The sequence below is a fragment of the Triticum dicoccoides genome, chromosome 3A (genome assembly GCF_002162155.2).
Source record: "Triticum dicoccoides isolate Atlit2015 ecotype Zavitan chromosome 3A, WEW_v2.0, whole genome shotgun sequence".
NCBI classification, from domain to species: Eukaryota; Viridiplantae; Streptophyta; class Magnoliopsida; order Poales; family Poaceae; genus Triticum; species Triticum dicoccoides.
This window is the reverse complement of record NC_041384.1, coordinates 135386679-135403867: the sequence shown is the minus strand read 5'-3', so window position 1 is coordinate 135403867 and position 17189 is coordinate 135386679.

Genomic DNA, 17189 nt, shown 5'->3' with positions numbered 1-17189 from the left:
TGGGCTCCTACTTCTATGAAAAAAATCATGATAGAAAATGGGATTTTCGTCTTGGGCGGGCCGGAGACGCAGCTGCATGACATTCTTTGGGCCGTCCATGACGGAAAATACCGTGGTAGAAGCGAGGGGGAGGAAAATTTCGGGGAGTTCCCGGTTACGGTGGGAGGTCGGGTGGCCAAGCGATGCACCTTTCTCTCATACACGTACGCGCGTGTGTGCGAGGCGTTGGCTCTAACTGAACCCGAGCGAGGTGTTGGGCTCTAACTGAACCCGAGCGATTGCACTGCAGGCTATGCGTTACTAAACCCGATCGAGCGATTCCTTCGCTACTGCTGCTAACTGAAGCCGATCGATGCTACAGGACCACCCCATGGAGGGCAGGATGAACAGTAGACAGTGCAGGGCAGGATGAACAGTAGTTCGTGGAGGGGTGGTTGAACAGGAGCCCGTGGAGAGGGCTGGTTGAATAGTAGCCGGTGGAGTAGCGCACTGTGGAGGCTGGATGAACAGGAGCCCGTGGATGAACAGTGCAGGTGGAGGCTGGAGGAGGTCGACGGTGGATGAACAGTAGCTCATGGAGGCTGGAGGGGGTCGACGATGGAGATGAACAGTATCCCGTGGAGTCCCGTTTTGTGGTACGCCACACCCCTCCCGATGAACAGGACCCCCGTTTCGACCGTAGCGCTCCAACACAAGTCCGTTTCGTCCGTTTTGCAGTACGCCACACCCCTCCCAATCAACAGGACCCCCGTTTCGACCGTAGGAGGTCCGTTTCATCCGTTTTTGGTACGCCAGACCCCTCTCCCGATGAACAGGATCCCATTTCGAACGTGGCCGGTCGAACACAAGGCCGTTTCCTCTGTTCTGCAGTGCGCCAGGCCTTGTTTCCATCGCCTGTTCCGTCCAAGCCCTCCCGATGAACACGACGCATTCCGTTGCCTTCCCATGAACACGAAGACGATGATGTTTCTCCATTCCGACCCAGCCATGTACACGATCCCTGGCCGTACGTATGCGCGAGTAGGCGTTCAAGACCCCTGTCAGGACCCCAATTCTAAGTCACATCGATCTAGTCGGTAACACCTCATATCACATTGCGGCCTCACGCACGATATCCCCACGGGTGTCGCCTTACCATGGCCCGGGACCGTTTGCGCCTTTTGGCTCACGTATATGATAGTGTCGCTAGCATCCATATGACAGAGAACCCGGGCCGACATGGCTAGTCATGAACCCAAAGTGGCGCAGACCTATGGAGACAGGCATACATGAATCACATCGAGCATGTCGGTCATCAGCGAGTGAATCCGGGCTGTAGCACTGGGCTAACAGGACTCCGGATGTCACCGCGTGGCATTTCCCCGAAGGGACAAACATAGGAACGAAGTGAAACACATGCCGGCCAGTCAAGTGTCCTGAGCAGTAGTGCTGGGCTAGCAGGACTCCGGTGAACCGGGCCGTAGCGGACTACTATGGCTCGTGGAACACTAGACTACATTTCCCCATAAGAAAGGCTGCCAAGGATAAACAACTAGATTGTCAGATCCCATTCATACCAAGCATTTCAAGCATACACACAATATGCCCGATATGAGTACATACAACATGGCATCACAACAAAACTCTACAACTCAAGTACTTTATTTAAAGGCTCTAGAGAGCCATACATAACATGTTCATACAGGTAGGGGTCACATGACCCGACACTCAAGTCATACAAGCATACAAGCACATGCGGAAGTAAATAGTCTGAGTACAGACACTAGAAAGCAAGAAGGCTTCTCGAAGCCTATCTATCTACATAGGGCCCTCCATGGCCAGGATCACCACCTGGGTTGATAGTCACTTGTCGACATCAAGGTCTACATAAAACCCATCGGAGGGGGCGGTGTTGTGGTCTGAAAACAGTAATTAAGCAAACATGAGTAAAAAGGTACTCAGCAAGTCTTACATCAGATCCTACTATACATGCTCATTCTCAAGAAGGTGGTGGGGTTATTGCAGCAAGCCAGCTTTGACTCTTGGCTAAACTATCCTACGGAACTCCACTAGTAAAAATAGTTTTCGCACACGAGTCCACTACTCGCCAACACAATACTCCACCGGGGATCCTCCCTCGACATCCTACGAGAGGGCCATCCTCGGTACTCACACTTATCTTGAGTCTTTTAGTAGTATCCATTAACTTGTCTATGAACTGTATAGGCAACAAAGTAGTCCTTTACCGCGGACGCGGCTATTCGAATAGTTTTATACCCTGCAGGGGTGTACTTCTTCATACACGCTTTCACCACTTACCTCCGTTTACACGACATGTACTTGGCAACCTTCAAGCGGAAGCCCAACGAGCGGCCACAGCCTACCTAAACACTCAAGTCTCTAGTCCAGGTGTATCGCCTATCCAGGTTCCATCCGCAGGGAGTCCGGCCGAGGTTTCCACACACGGCCCCGAACGATGTGAACAGGGTTCCCGAGACACCAAACGGGTGACTCGGTACACCGTGCCACAGTGTATCTACCCCAACATAGCCCACCCCTAGGGTCGGCGCTACGCACGGCCGCCAACACATAACCTACAAACACCACAAACTATTTGCAACTCCTGGATAGAGTACTAGGGTGATCAAGAAGCCGAGAGGGTCCATTGGTTTCGGGCCCAATGTATGGTAGTAATTGCATCTTAAATCACACATACAGATCTCAGTTCTTATGGATGGCCTCAATGAAACAACCCACCATGTACTCCTACATGGCCTCTCATCGATACCTTTACCAAAACATGTTCATCACATCCCTCACATTACCGATATAACCATTTCACTCTAGCCCATCACCCAGATGGACCAGACCTGACACAACTCTAAGCATAGCAGGCATAGCAAGGTAGGAAACACATACATGGCTCAATCAACTCCTACACATGCTAGTGGGTTTCATCTAGTTACTGTGGCAATGACAGGTCATGCAGAGGATAAGGGTTCAACTACCATAGCACACAGCAGTTTGAATCGCGTTGTCTTAATGCAGTAAACAAGAGCAGAAGCGAGAACATGGGTTTGTATCGGAATGATCAATGGTTGCTTGCCTGATGTAGTGGTAGTAGGGTACTTCCCTTGAGACAGATACTCGGGGTTATCCTCGGAGGCAGAACCTACCACGAAAGGCAAACTGAACATAATCAACACATGCCAATATGCAGCAATATGATGCATGCTATGACATGGCAAGATGAATGTGTCTTGGCCTAATGCAAGCTAAAACAGAAGGGGATGAACTCATTTGAATCAAAGATTCAAATGTTAGCTCATTTAATATAGCCTTATTAGTGCATTACCTTATTCTTCTTAAACAGCAAGTTTAACTTGTTTTGTCACGCATGCAAACATTACAGATGGATAGATTGAATTTTTTTGATCATTTTTCATATATAACTTGTTTGAATTGGAGCTATGGTTGATTTTCTATGATTTTTAGAAGTTTTGGCTATTTTCTGGAATTTCCTATATAAGAATAATTCCAGTAATTGAATTAATGCGTCAGCATGACATAGGTGTGACATCAGCGGGTCCACTGGGTTGGCCAGGTCAAACCTGACAGGTGGGCCTTGTCTATCAGTGTCTCAGCTAATTAACAGAATTATGTCAGTGCTAATTAACTGCCAGTGGGGCCTGGGCCCACATGTCAGTGACTAAACTAATTAAATTTAGTTAAAACTAATCCTAAACTAATTAGCAGGCCGGCCCCACCTGTCATAGACTCAGGAGGGGAGTCAACCTGGGCCCACATGGGGTCAAACAGAGTCAAACTCGCCGGTGTCTAGCCGCCGGCAAGGCCAGACGCGGCGGAGAGCTCGGGTTTTGCACTCCGGCGACCAAAAGGATGGCGGAGGCCATCTACGTGTTGCGGGGAGTGAGTCGCGTCGGGTGGTGGCAGCAGCCAGAGCTGGGGTGGCAGGAAACGTCGCCGGCGTCGACCTTGGCGGCGGCCGGAGCTCGGGTGAGGTTGAACTAGTCGTTAGCAGGCACGGCGAGGGGCGTGCGGGGGTGCTACGGGCTCGTGCAAGCGCGTGGAAGACGAAGGCATGCTCGGTTGCGTCCCGACGTGGCTGTGGCCACGACAGCGACGTGCGGTAGCGGCGGCGAGCTTCGGCTTCGATGGCCGTGGTGGTTAGAGGACGCGGACGAGCGCAGGTAGAGGGGGAAACGGTGGCGGAGCTCACAGCGTGTAACGCCCTCGATGCGGCTATAGCTCCCACGTGTCGAGGCACGACTTAGAGACATAACCGCATTGAAAGCAATGTCGCAAGTTAGGCAATGATCACAACATCCCATGTAATATATAATATAAACGGGAAGATACATAGTTGGCTTACACTCGCCACGTCACATCAGAGTACATAAATAACATCCATCATACAAACACTCAAGTCCTGGCTTCGGCGCCAAAATAGAAAAGAACCCAACATGCGACAAGGCCCCGAATCAAACCCCAACTAGGCACCACTAGTGATCATCAGGAAAAGACACGTAGTACCGCTGAGAGTCCTCGTCGAACTCCCACTTAAGCTCATAATCGTCACCTGGAGCGGAATCACCTGGATCTGCATCTGGAGTTATAGTAACTGTGAGCCACAGGGACTCAGCAATCTCGCACCCTCGCGATCAAGACTATTTAAGCTTATAGGAAGGGTAAGGCAGAATTATGTGTGGAGCTGCAGCAAGCGACTAGCATATATGGTGGCTAACTTATTCGCAAAAGAGAACGAGAAGAGGAGGCAAAGCACGAGCGAGAAGCTAGAAGAACAACCTGCGCAAGCATAACTCCAACACCGTGTCCACTTCCCGGACTCCGTCGAGAAGAGGCCATCATGGTAACACACTCAGTTGATTCATTTTAATTAATTAAGGTTCAAGTTATCTACAACCGGACATTAACAAATTCCCATCTGCCCATAACCGCGGGCACGGCTTTCGAAAGTTCAAACCCTGCAGGGGAGTCCCAACTTAGCCCATGACAAGCTCTCACGGTCAACAAAGGAATAGACCTCCTCCCAAGACGTTCTGATCAGACTCGGTATCTCGGTAACTCAAGACACTTCAACAGGTTAAAACAAGACCAGCAACACCGCCCGAATGTGCCGACAAATCCCGATAGGAGCTGCACATATCTCTTTCTCAGGGCACACTCAGACTGTCTAAACTTCCGGTAGGCCAGCCCAGAGTTGCCCCTGGTAGCCACCGGCGGCTGACGGTTTGGACCAACACTCAGAGGAGCACTGGCCCGGGGGGGTTAAAATAAGATGACCCTTGAGTCTGCAGAACCCAAGGGAAAGAAAAGGCTAGGTGGCAAATGGTAAAACCAAGGTTGGGCATTGCTGGAAAAGTTTTAATCAAGGCGAACTATCAAGGGTTCCCATTATAACCCAACCGCGTAAGGAACGCAAAATCCAGGAATATAACACCGATATGACGGAAACTAGGGCGGCAAGAGTGGAACAAAACACTAGGCGAGAGGCCGAGCCTTCCACCCTTTACCAAGTATATAGATGCATTAAGATAACATAGCAATATAATGATATCCCAACAAGTAAATAAATGATGTTTCAACAAGGAACGGCCTCCAATCTTCACCTGCAACTAGCAACGCTATAAGAGGGGCTGAGCAAAGCGGTAACATAGCCAATCAACGGTTTGCTAGGACATGGTGGCTTAGAGGTTTGACATGGCAATTGGGAGGCTGACAAGCAAAAGGTAGGCATCGTAGCATTGGCATAGCAAAAGAGCGAGCAAACTAGCATAGCAAAGATAGTAGTGATTTCGATGGTATGATCATCTTGCCTGCACAGGTTTCAGAGTTGACTGGATCCTCACAAGCAAACTCAACGGGCTCCTCGGTAGAGAACTCGTCTCCCGTCTCTACCCAAACAAGACAAACAAGCAACAAGGATACAATCAACCACGTGCAAGAACAAGCAACATGATGAAATGATGATATGCTATGCGGGATGCGATGCGGGATGCCAAAATGCAAGATATGACAGGAAATTCATGAACCTGGCCTCAACTTGGAAAACCAAGTATGCCACTGGAAAGATGAGATGAAATCGCTTGAAAACGATATAAAGAACGCCGGAATCGGAGAAACGGTTTGGAAATGGCAAGCGTTTTAAGAATGGCACCGGTCTGCTATTTACAGCAAGTAGGCACCTAAATGCAATGATATGAACATGCTACAGCCACCAAATGTGACAACAAAATACATGGCAGGGATGCACACAAGATGCTTAACAAAAGACTAGCACTAATCCACGGCCAATTCATCCATTATGAGGTTCAAACAAGCATGGCAAAAACGCAAATGCAAAACAGATTCCAGACTCAACAAGCTTAACAAAAGACCCAAAGTGACCTGGGGCCAAAAGGGTTCACAAAATATACTAACGGGCACACGAACATAGCTAAAACACAATCAGTTTTCATACTTAGTGAAAACTGAGACATGGTGAAACATAACTCACGGAGGCATGTAAACGAGCTCGATGCACTCACCACGGTGCAAGTCATGGCAAGGCAACCATACATCCATTAAGAAGGCACAAAATACAAGCTAGACATGGCAAGAACAATGGCATAGCATGCACGGATCAACTAAAATCGCAAACGAGTTGACGATCTGCCCAGATTCACCATGAAGCAAAAGTAGAGCTCGATTGACTCAAGCTAGGGTGCTCCATAATTGCAAACAAAGACATGGATGGACAGGGCATAACAAGATTAACAAAACTCCTTTATTGATCATCCTCAAAAGAGGCACGGATCACTAGGAAACAAGCTGAACATATGGCATCATGAACTAAACAATCCCAGACTTAGTGAAAACAACTAAGTCTCTGAAAACAGATTTGCCGGGTGCCTCACTTTGCAAGCTTGCACAGGTCACCACACACATCCTAAAAATTCATGGGTTGCACCTCTGGAAAGAAGACAAAATCCTTAACAAAACATATGAAGGACTCACAGGCATAGCATGCACACAACAATCATGGCAAAAATGACAAAAGTCTAAGATGAACTAGCAGATCTGACAATTAACTCACGAAGCCTCCTTCTAACAGCATTTTGGGAATCAAGATGAGCTCAAATGAAAATGATGCACTGGAATGAAATGATGTACTCGTCGAGACGAACATTTTGATATACTATATGCCCAAATCGGAGCTATGGATGCGGAGATACAGCACGTCAAAGTATGCTCGAAAATTAGAGGGAGAGGGAAAAAGTCAACCCCGATCTAGGGTTACTGTAGCAGCGGATCGGGATCCAGATCGGGCGCGCTCAACAAGGATCACCGGGGATGGCCGCGGTGGTGGCCGGACTTGCCGTGGAACTTGCCGGCATGGAGGGACATGGCCGGGGCGAGGCCGGGCGTTGGTGGCGGCACTGCGGCAGCTCGAGGCGGGGCCGGGCGAGGCGGTGGCCGGCAGCGGCTGGGCGGCGATGGCGGGGCTCGCCGGCGACGATGGAGGCTGCCGGCGATGGAGCCGCGGTGGCGCGGGCGGTAGAAGACGACGGCGCGGGGCGGCGGAGGGAGTGGCCCGCTCGGGCGGCGCGGGGGCCGGGCGAGGGCTCCCGCGGGCCGGCGGCGGCGGTGGTGGTCGGCGCCACGTGGCAGCGTCCGGTTAGGCGCGGGGCGGCGGCGGACGTGTCCGGCTAGGCTCCGGACATGTCTGTCGGCGCGGAGAAGCTTTTTGTTAGCTAGGGTTGGACGGGGAGAGATCCGAGATCCGAAAACGGGGGGACTATTTATAGGCATAAGTGGAGCTAGGAGAGTCCAAATGAGGTGCGGTTTTCGGCCACGCGATCGTGACCGAACGCTCTAGAACATGGAGAAGAGTTTGGTGGGTTTTGGGCCAAATTGGATGGGTGTTGGGCTGCAAAACACACGAGGCTTTTTTGGTACCTCGGTTAACCGTTGGAGTATCAAACGAAGTCCAAATGGTACGAAACTTGACAGGCGGTCTACCGGTAGTAAATCAAGGCCGCTTGGCAAGTCTCGGTCCAATCCGGAAATGTTTAATCCCCACACACGAAAGAAAGCTAGAAATGACCACCGGAGGAGAACGAAGCGCCGGAATGCAAAACGGACAATGGGAAAAATGCTCGAACGCATGAGATGAACACGTATGCAAATGCAATGCACATGATGACATGATATGAGATGCATGACAACGACAACAACACATGGAGACAAAAAACCTGAACCCAAGGAAATAAATATAACTTAACGCCGGAAACGGCAAGAGTTGGAGTACAAATAGGGAAAGTTACATCCGGGGTGTTACAACACTCCACCACTACGAAAAGATCTCGTCCCGAGATCTAGGACTGAAAGAACTCTGGGTACTCAGAACGGAGGTGATCCTCGTGTTCCCAGGTAGCTTCACGGTCTGAATGGTGTGACCACTTGACTTTGAGAAATTTGATTGACTTGTTGTGAGTCTTGTGTTCAGTCTCTTCAAGAATAGCAACTGGGTGCTCACGATAAGAGAGATCTTCTTGGAGCTCAATGTCCTCGACGTTGACGGTGCGGTCAGGAGTCTTGAAGCACTTTCGAAGCTGAGAGACATGGAACACGTCATGAACATTTGCAAAGTTTGAAGGAAGCTCGAGTTGATAGGCGAGGTCGCCTCTCTTGCTGACAATCTTGAAAGATCCCACGTATCTAGGGGCAAGCTTCCCTTTGATACTGAAGCGACGAGTACCTTTCATAGGAGAGACACGAAGGTAAACATGATCTCCGATCTCGAAAGCCAAATCACGGTGCTTACTATCATAGTAGCTCTTCTGGCGGGATTGGGCTGCTTTGAGGTTATCTCGAATGACTTTGCACATTTCTTCTGCTTCTGTGATTAAGTCATTACCCAGTAGCTGACGTTCACCGGTTTCAGACTAGTTGAGAGGGGTACGACACTTCCTGCCATACAGAATTTAAAATGGGGCCTTGCCCGAACTTGCTTGAAAACTATTGTTGTAGGAGAATTCAGCATAAGGAAGACAATCCTCCCACTTCATGCCGAAGGAGATCACACAAGCCCTGAGCATATCTTCAAGAATCTGGTTGACACGCTCGACTTGACCGCTTGTTTGAGGATGGAAAGCAGTGCTGAAGCGGATGTTGGTGCCCATGGCCTTCTGAAAAGAATCCCAAAACTTGGAGGTAAAGGTGCTGCCACGGTCTGAAGAGATCACTTGAGGAATACCGTGCAGAGAGAGAATTCGAGAGGTATAGAGTTCCGCCAATTGAGCTGCAGTGATCGACTCTTTGATAGGCAGAAAGTGAGCCACTTTGGTGAGTTTGTCGATGACAACAAATATAGCATCATTGCCACGCTTGGACTTTGGAAACCCAGTCACGAAGTCCATTTCAATGTGGTCAAACTTCCATTCTGGAATGGCAAGAGGTTGGAGGAGACCAGCTGGCCCTTGGTGTTCTGCCTTCACTCTTCTGCAGACATCGCATTCATTCACGAATTGAGCGATCTCGCGCTTCATTCGAGTCCACCAATAAGCTTGCTTGAGGTCCTGATACATCTTCGTACTCCCAGGGTGGATGGAGAGGAGAGAATTGTGAGCCTCCTTCATGATCACTTTACGAAGTTCACCTTTGGGTACAACAATATGATCCTTGAAGAAGAGAGTGTCCTTGTCATCAAGGCGGTAGCACTTATACTTGGACTGACTCTTGGCAATCCCAATCTTCACCTTTTTCACCATAGCATCAAGAAGCTGGGCTTGGCGAATCTGGTCTTCTAAGGTAGGAGAGACTTGAAGGTTGGCGAGGAAACCTTGAGGAACAACTTGCAGATTAAGTTTGCGGAAAGCTTCACAAAGCTCGGGTTGATAAGGCTTAAGAATCAGACTGTTACAATACGCTTTTCTGCTCAAAGCGTCAGCAATCACATTGGCCTTGCCTGGAGTGTACTCAATACTCAGATTATACTCTTGAATCATTTCGACCCATCGAGTTTGCCTGAGGTTGAGATTAGGCTGAGTGAAGATGTACTTGAGACTCTTGTGATCAGTGAAAATGTCCACTTTTCTTCCCAATAGAAGATGTCTCCAAGTCAAAAGAGCATGCACAACTGCCGCCAACTCGAGATCATGAGTGGGGTAGTTCTTCTCATTAGGCTTCAACTGGCGAGATGTATAAGCAACAACTTTCTTCTCTTGCATCAAAACTGCGCCAAGACCTTGGAGAGAGGCATCACAAAAGACCTTGTGCGGTTTGGATTCATCAGGCGGAGTCAGAACTGGAGCAGTGATCAACTTCTCTTTCAAAGTGTTGAAAGCAATATCACACTCCGGAGACCAAACGTACTTGACGTGCTTCTGAAGAAGATTTGAGAGAGGCTTCGCGATCTTAGAAAAGTTTTCAACGAATCTCCTGCAATAGCTTGCGAGACCGAGGAAACTGCGGAGTTGCTTCACGTTCTGAGGAGGTTCCCAATTCACAATTGCAGACACCTTCTCGGGATTCACGGCAATGCCCTTAGCAGAGATGATATGACCAAGATAAAGAACCTCATCGAGCCAAAATTCACACTTGGAGAACTTAGCGTAGAACTGATGTTCTCTGAGCTTATCAAGAACCAAACGCAAGTGCTTGGCATGATCTTCCTTGTTCTTGGAGAAAACCAGAATGTCATCGAGATAGACCAAAACGAAGTCATTGGTGTAGGCGTTGAAGATGAAGTTCATCATGCGAGAGAACGTCGGAGGAGCGTTGGCGAGGCCAAAAGACATGACAGTGTATTCATATGAACCAAAGCTTGTTCTGAATGCTGTCTTGGGAATATCTTCTTCACGAATGCGAATCTGGTGATAACCCATACGGAGATCAAGCTTGGAGAATACTTGGGCACCTTTGAGTTGTTCAAACAGCTCATTGATGTTGGGAAGTGGGTATTTGTTCTTGATGGTCTTCTTGTTCACTGGACGGTAATCAACACAAAGTCGGTCCGTTCCATCCTTCTTCTTCACAAAAAGAACACCACAACCCCACGGAGAAGAACTAGGCCGGATGAGACCCATTCTTTCTTGCTCATCGAGTTGCTTCTTCAGCTCCTTCAACTCTTCAGGTCCGAGCTTGTAAGGACGTTTGCACACAGGTTCCGTGGCAGGCTCAAGTTCAATAGCGAATTCAACTGGCCGGTGCGGAGGCATTCCTGGGAGCTCTTCTGGAAAGACGTCTTGATATTTGCAAATGACTGGAATTTGAGAGATGGCATCCAATTCACCCTTCTCATTGAGAGAAAACAGACGGATAGTATTATCCCGAGCGGCAAAGACAATTACATCTTCAGACGAATGAGTCAATTGAATCTGCCTGGCTGCACAATCAAGCTGAGCCTTGTGCTTAGAAAGCCAATCCATCCCGAGAATAAGATCAATATCCGAGTTACCAAGGATCATTGGGGAAGCCAGAAACTTAAAATCACCCATCGAGATAGAAATATCCGGAACTTCATAGTTAGCAAGCAAGCATCTACCCGGAGAGACGACTGCCAATGGCTTATGCATAACTTGAGAAAACCACCCATGCTTAGATGCAAAAGGTCTGGAAATGAAGCAATGTGATGCACCCATGTCAAAAAGAACTTTTGCAGGAACATCATTAACAGGAAGGTTACCCATAATCACATCTGATGAGTCCTCTGCCTGGGCTGCATTCACCATGTTGACCTTGGCGTACTTGGGGTTATGCTTGACCACAGCTGTACTTGACGATCTGACAGGAGGAGGAGGAGGAAGACACCTCTGGTTGAAACACTTGTTGGCATAGTGACCCTTCTGTTGGCACTTGTTGCACGTGACCTCTGAAAGCGGACGGTGATACGGAGCACTCAATCTTGGAGCTTGAGACGAAGTCTTGTTCTGAAAGCCAGGGTTGGGTGGGTGGGAAGAACCACTACCACCTTTGCTCTTCTGCTGATACGGCTGACGGAACGGAGGAGGAGGAAGCCAAAACTTCTGCTGCTTGGCCACTTGAGTAGAGGAAGAAGGAGTAACATCTCTGACTCGCTTCTTGGAAGCATCACACCTCAACTGAGCAGCCTCTTGCTTCAGTGCCATGTTGTAGAACTCATCGTACCTCAAGGGCTCGAAAAGAACAAGAGCGAGCTGGATATCTTCTCTGAGACCACCCCTGAACTGGTATATCATGCTCTTCTCATCAGGCACGTCCTTCTTGGCAAAGCGGGCAAGCTTCTGGAGCAACTTGTTGTAGTCATAGAGAGACAAAGAGCCTTGCTTCAGATTGCAGAATTCCTCACGCTTGCTTTCAACCACGCTCTGGGGAATATGATGAGCTCGGAAATCTCAACGGAAATCATCCCAAGTGATAACACGTCCACCCCTGGAGTCCTTGTACTGCTGGAACCAATCTGCAGCTTGATCTTTGAGTTGGAAGGAAGCGAACTTCACAAAGTCCTCAGGCCTGACGTTACTGCACTCGAAATGCTTACACAGATCCACAAGCCAATCGTCAGCATCGGTTGCCTCAACACAATTGCTGAAAGTCTTTGGCCCGTTAGCAAGGAACTGGTTGAGTGTAGCAAAGTGACTCTGATTGCTGCCTTGATTCCCTTGACTGCCTTGATTGCGCTCTTGAAGAATTTGCATGATCAATTGTGTGTTTGCATTGGTTGCGGCCATCACAGCTTGCCATACCTCTAGAGGAGGTGGAGGCGGTGGCGGATCTTGATTCTGGTTCTGACTGGTGCTCTTAGCGGGAGCCATCCTGAAGAGGTTGACCACCATTAGCACATTGATAGACAAATATTGAAGCTGAATCCAACGGAATGAAAATTGCAACATATAGTCTTCACATCCGAACAAATTGAACGAATGCATTCCTCTTCAAATGGTCACATATCCATAAATTGAGAAGCCACGTAGAATTAAGGTAGAGAAATAAATCAGCAAGGTACGGATCAAGAACGAATAATCGGTAAGAAATCCCAATCTCAAACCAATATCCGTGGAAGAAGAACTAGAGCTACTAGAATTCCCACCTATGGAACTCCCGAACCTTTCCGGTTATGCAATCAGGTGTTGGGGATACAAGGGAAGCATAATATCTCACCCAAACTAGCAAATCCAACATCCAGCTGTATCCATCCTTCAACACATAACCAAGAAAACTTCGGAAACCATCTACCTCAACCTTCGAAAATCATCCGTTATACAAGTTATGGCGATAATCCCGAAATCCCGCCCCAGTACTGGGTGGCGTCGAGGTTATCTCACCAACGAACTGCATAAAAGAGATTTTCGATGTCGGCGAACATATCTCAAGTATTCCAGAATTGCAACGATAAAATTATGATGACAACACCTCAGAGCTCAACTCCCCGGGACACTTCCACTAAACCCCTGACAGGAGGCACCAAGTCAATGTTCTCATCATAAGCCATCGGAACGATTCCAAGATACTCGCGTGATCCAAAAATTTTTTTTTAGTGAAATTTGAGATGAGAAGAGTCAAAACTCTACGTCAGGATGCCTTACCAGAGCGATGAGGAGACTGGGAAGTAAAAAGAATTCCTAATCTCTCCGATATATAATTCCTAAATGACTCAAAACATTTTTCTAGACACAACTCGGCTGCTAAAGACGATCAAGCAATGGGGCTCCTAAGGTCGGGGAAGGCTCTGATTACCAACTTGTAAGGCCCTCGATGCGGCTATAGCTCCCACGTGTCGAGGCACGACTTAGAGACATAACCGCATTGAAAGCAATGTCGCAAGTTAGGCAATCATCACAACATCCCATGTAATATATAATATAAAAGGGGAGATACATAGTTGGCTTACACTCGCCACGTCACATCAGAGTACATAAATAACATCCATCATACAAACACTCATGGCCCGGCTTCGGCGCCAAAATAGAAAAGAACCCAACATGCGACAAGGCCCCGAATCAAACCCCAACTAGGCACCACTACTGATCATCAGGAAAAGACACGTAGTACCGCTGAGAGTCCTCGTCGAACTCCCACTTAAGCTCATAATCGTCACCTAGAGCGGAATCACCTGGATCTTCATCTGGAGTTATAGTAACTGTGAGCCACAGGGACTCAGCAATCTCGCACCCTCGCGATCAAGACTATTTAAGCTTATAGGAAGGGTAAGGCAGATGTATGTGTGGAGCTGCAGCAAGCGACTAGCATATATGGTGGCTAACTTATTCGCAAAAGAGAGCGAGAAGAGGAGGCAAAGCACGAGCGAGAAGCTAGAAGAACAACCTGCACAAGCATAACTCCAACACCGTGTCCACTTCCCGGACTCCGCCGAGAAGAGGCCATCACGGTAACACACTCAGTTGATTCATTTTAATTAATTAAGGTTCAAGTTAGCTACAACCGGACATTAACAAATTCCCATCTGCCCATAACCGCGGGCACGGCTTTCAAAACATCAAACCCTGTAGGGGAGTCCCAACTTAGCCCATGACAAGCTCTCACGGTCAACGAAGGAATAGACCTCCTCCCAAGACGTTCCGATCAGACTCGGTATCTCGGTAACTCAAGACACTTCGACAGGTTAAAACAAGACCAGCAACACCGCCCGAATGTGCCGACAAATCCCGATAGGAGCTGCACATATCTCTTTCTCAGGGCACACTCAGATTGTCTAAACTTCCGGTAGGCCAGCCAGAGTTGCCCCTGGTAGCCACCGGCGGCTGACGGTTTGGACCAACACTCAGAGGAGCACTGGCCTGGGGGGGGTAAAATAAGATGACCCTTGAGTCTGCAGAACCCAAGGGAAAGAAAAGGCTAGGTGGCAAATGGTAAAACCAAGGTTGGGCATTGCTGGAAAAGTTTTAATCAAGGCGAACTATCAAGGGGTTCCCATTATAACCCAACCGCATAAGGAACGCAAAATCCGGGAATATAACACCGATATGACGGAAACTAGGGCGGCAAGAGTGGAACAAAACACTAGGCGAGAGGCCGAGCCTTCCACCCTTTACCAAGTATATAGATGCATTAATATAACATAGCAATATAATGATATCCCAACAAGTAAATAAATGATGTTCCAACAAGGAACGGCCTCCAATCTTCACCTGCAACTAGCAACGCTATAAGAGGGGTTGAGCAAAGCGGTAACATAGCCAATCAACGGTTTTTAGGACAAGGTGGGTTAGAGGTTTGACATGGCAATTGGGAGGCTGACAAGCAAAAGGTAGGCATCGTAGCATTGGCATAGCAAAAGAGCGAGCAAACTAGCATAGCAAAGATAGTAGTGATTTCGAGGGTATGATCATCTTGCCTGCACAGTTGTCAGAGTTGACTAGATCCTCACAAGCAAACTCAACGGGCTCCTCGTTAGCGAACTCGTCTCCTGTCTCTAACCAAACAAGACAAACAAGCAACAAGGATACAATCAACCATGTGCAAGAACAAGCAACATGATGAAATGATGATATGCTATGCGGGATGCGATGCGGGATGCCAAAATGCAAGGTATGACAGGAAATGCACGAACCTGGCCTCAACTTGGAAAACCAAGTGTTCCACTGGAAAGATGAGATGAAATCGCTTGAAAACGATATAAAGAACGCCGGAATCGGAGTTACGGTTTGGAAATGGCAAGCGTTTTAAGAATGGCACCGGTCTGCAATTTACAGCAAGTAGGCACCTAAATGCAATGATATGAACATGCTACAGCCACCAAACGTGACAACAAAATATATGTCAGGGATGCACACAAGATGCTTAACAAAAGACTAGCACTGAGCCACGGCCAATTTATCCATTATGAGGTTCAAACAAGCATGGCAATAACGCAAATGCAAAACAGATTCCAGACTTAGTGAAATTAACACTTGTCTGGAATTTCAGATCATGAAGCCCTCTTCGGAGCAGCAAAACAACATGATACATGACCTGATCATGACAAGGAAGGACATGCATGGAGCTAATCAACAAGCTTAACAAAAGACCCAAAGTGACCTGGGGCCAAAAGGGTTCACAAAATATACTAACGGGCACACGAACATAGCTAAAACACAATCAGTTTTCAGACTTAGTGAAAACTGAGACATGCTGAAACATAACTCACGAAGGCATGTAAACGAGCTTGATGCACTCACCACGGTGCAAGTCATGGCAAGGAAAGCATACATCCATTAAGAAGACACAAAATACAAGCTAGACATGGCAAGAACAATGGCATAGCATGCACGGATCAACTACAATAACATCGGCAAAATCGCAAACGAGTTGACAATCTGCCCAGATTCACCACGAAGCAAAAGTAGAGCTTGATTGAGTCAAGCTAGGGTGCTCCATAATTGCAAACAAAGACATGGATGGACAGGGCATAACAATATTAACAAAACTCCTTTATTGATCATCCTCAAAAGAGGCACGGATCACTATGAAACAAGCTGAGCATATGGCATCATGAACTAAACAATCCCAGACTTAGTGAAAACAACTAAGTCTCTGAAAACAGATTTGCTGGGTGCCTCACTTTGCAAGCTTGCATAGGTCACCACATACATCCTAAAAATTCATGTGTTGCACCTCTGGAGAGAAGACAAAATCCTTAACAAAACATATGAAGGACTCACAGGCATAGCATGCACACAACAATCATGGCAAAAATGACAAAAGTCTAAGATGAACTAGCAGATCTGACAATTAACTCACGAAGCCTCCTTCTAACAGCATTTTTGGCATCAAGATGAGCTGAAATGAAAATTATGCAATGGAATGAAATGATGTACTCGTCGAGACGAACATTTTGATATACTATATGCCCAAATCGGAGCTACGGATGCGGAGATACATCACGTCAAAGTATGCTCGAAAATTAAAGGGAGAGGGAAAAAGTCAACCCCGATCTAGGGTTACTGTAGCAGCGGATCGGGATCCAGATCGGGCGCGCTCAACGAGGATCATCGGGGATGGCCGCGGTGGTGGCCGGACTTGTCGTGGAACTTGCCGGCGTGTAGGGAGATGGCCGGGGCGAGGCCGGGCGTTCGTGGCGGCGCTGCGGCAGCTCAAGGCGGGGCCGGGCGAGGCGGTGGCCGGCAGCGGCTGGGCGGCGATGGCGGGCCTCGCCGGCGACGATGGCGGCTCCCGGCGATGGAGCCGCGGTGGCGCGGGCGGTAGAA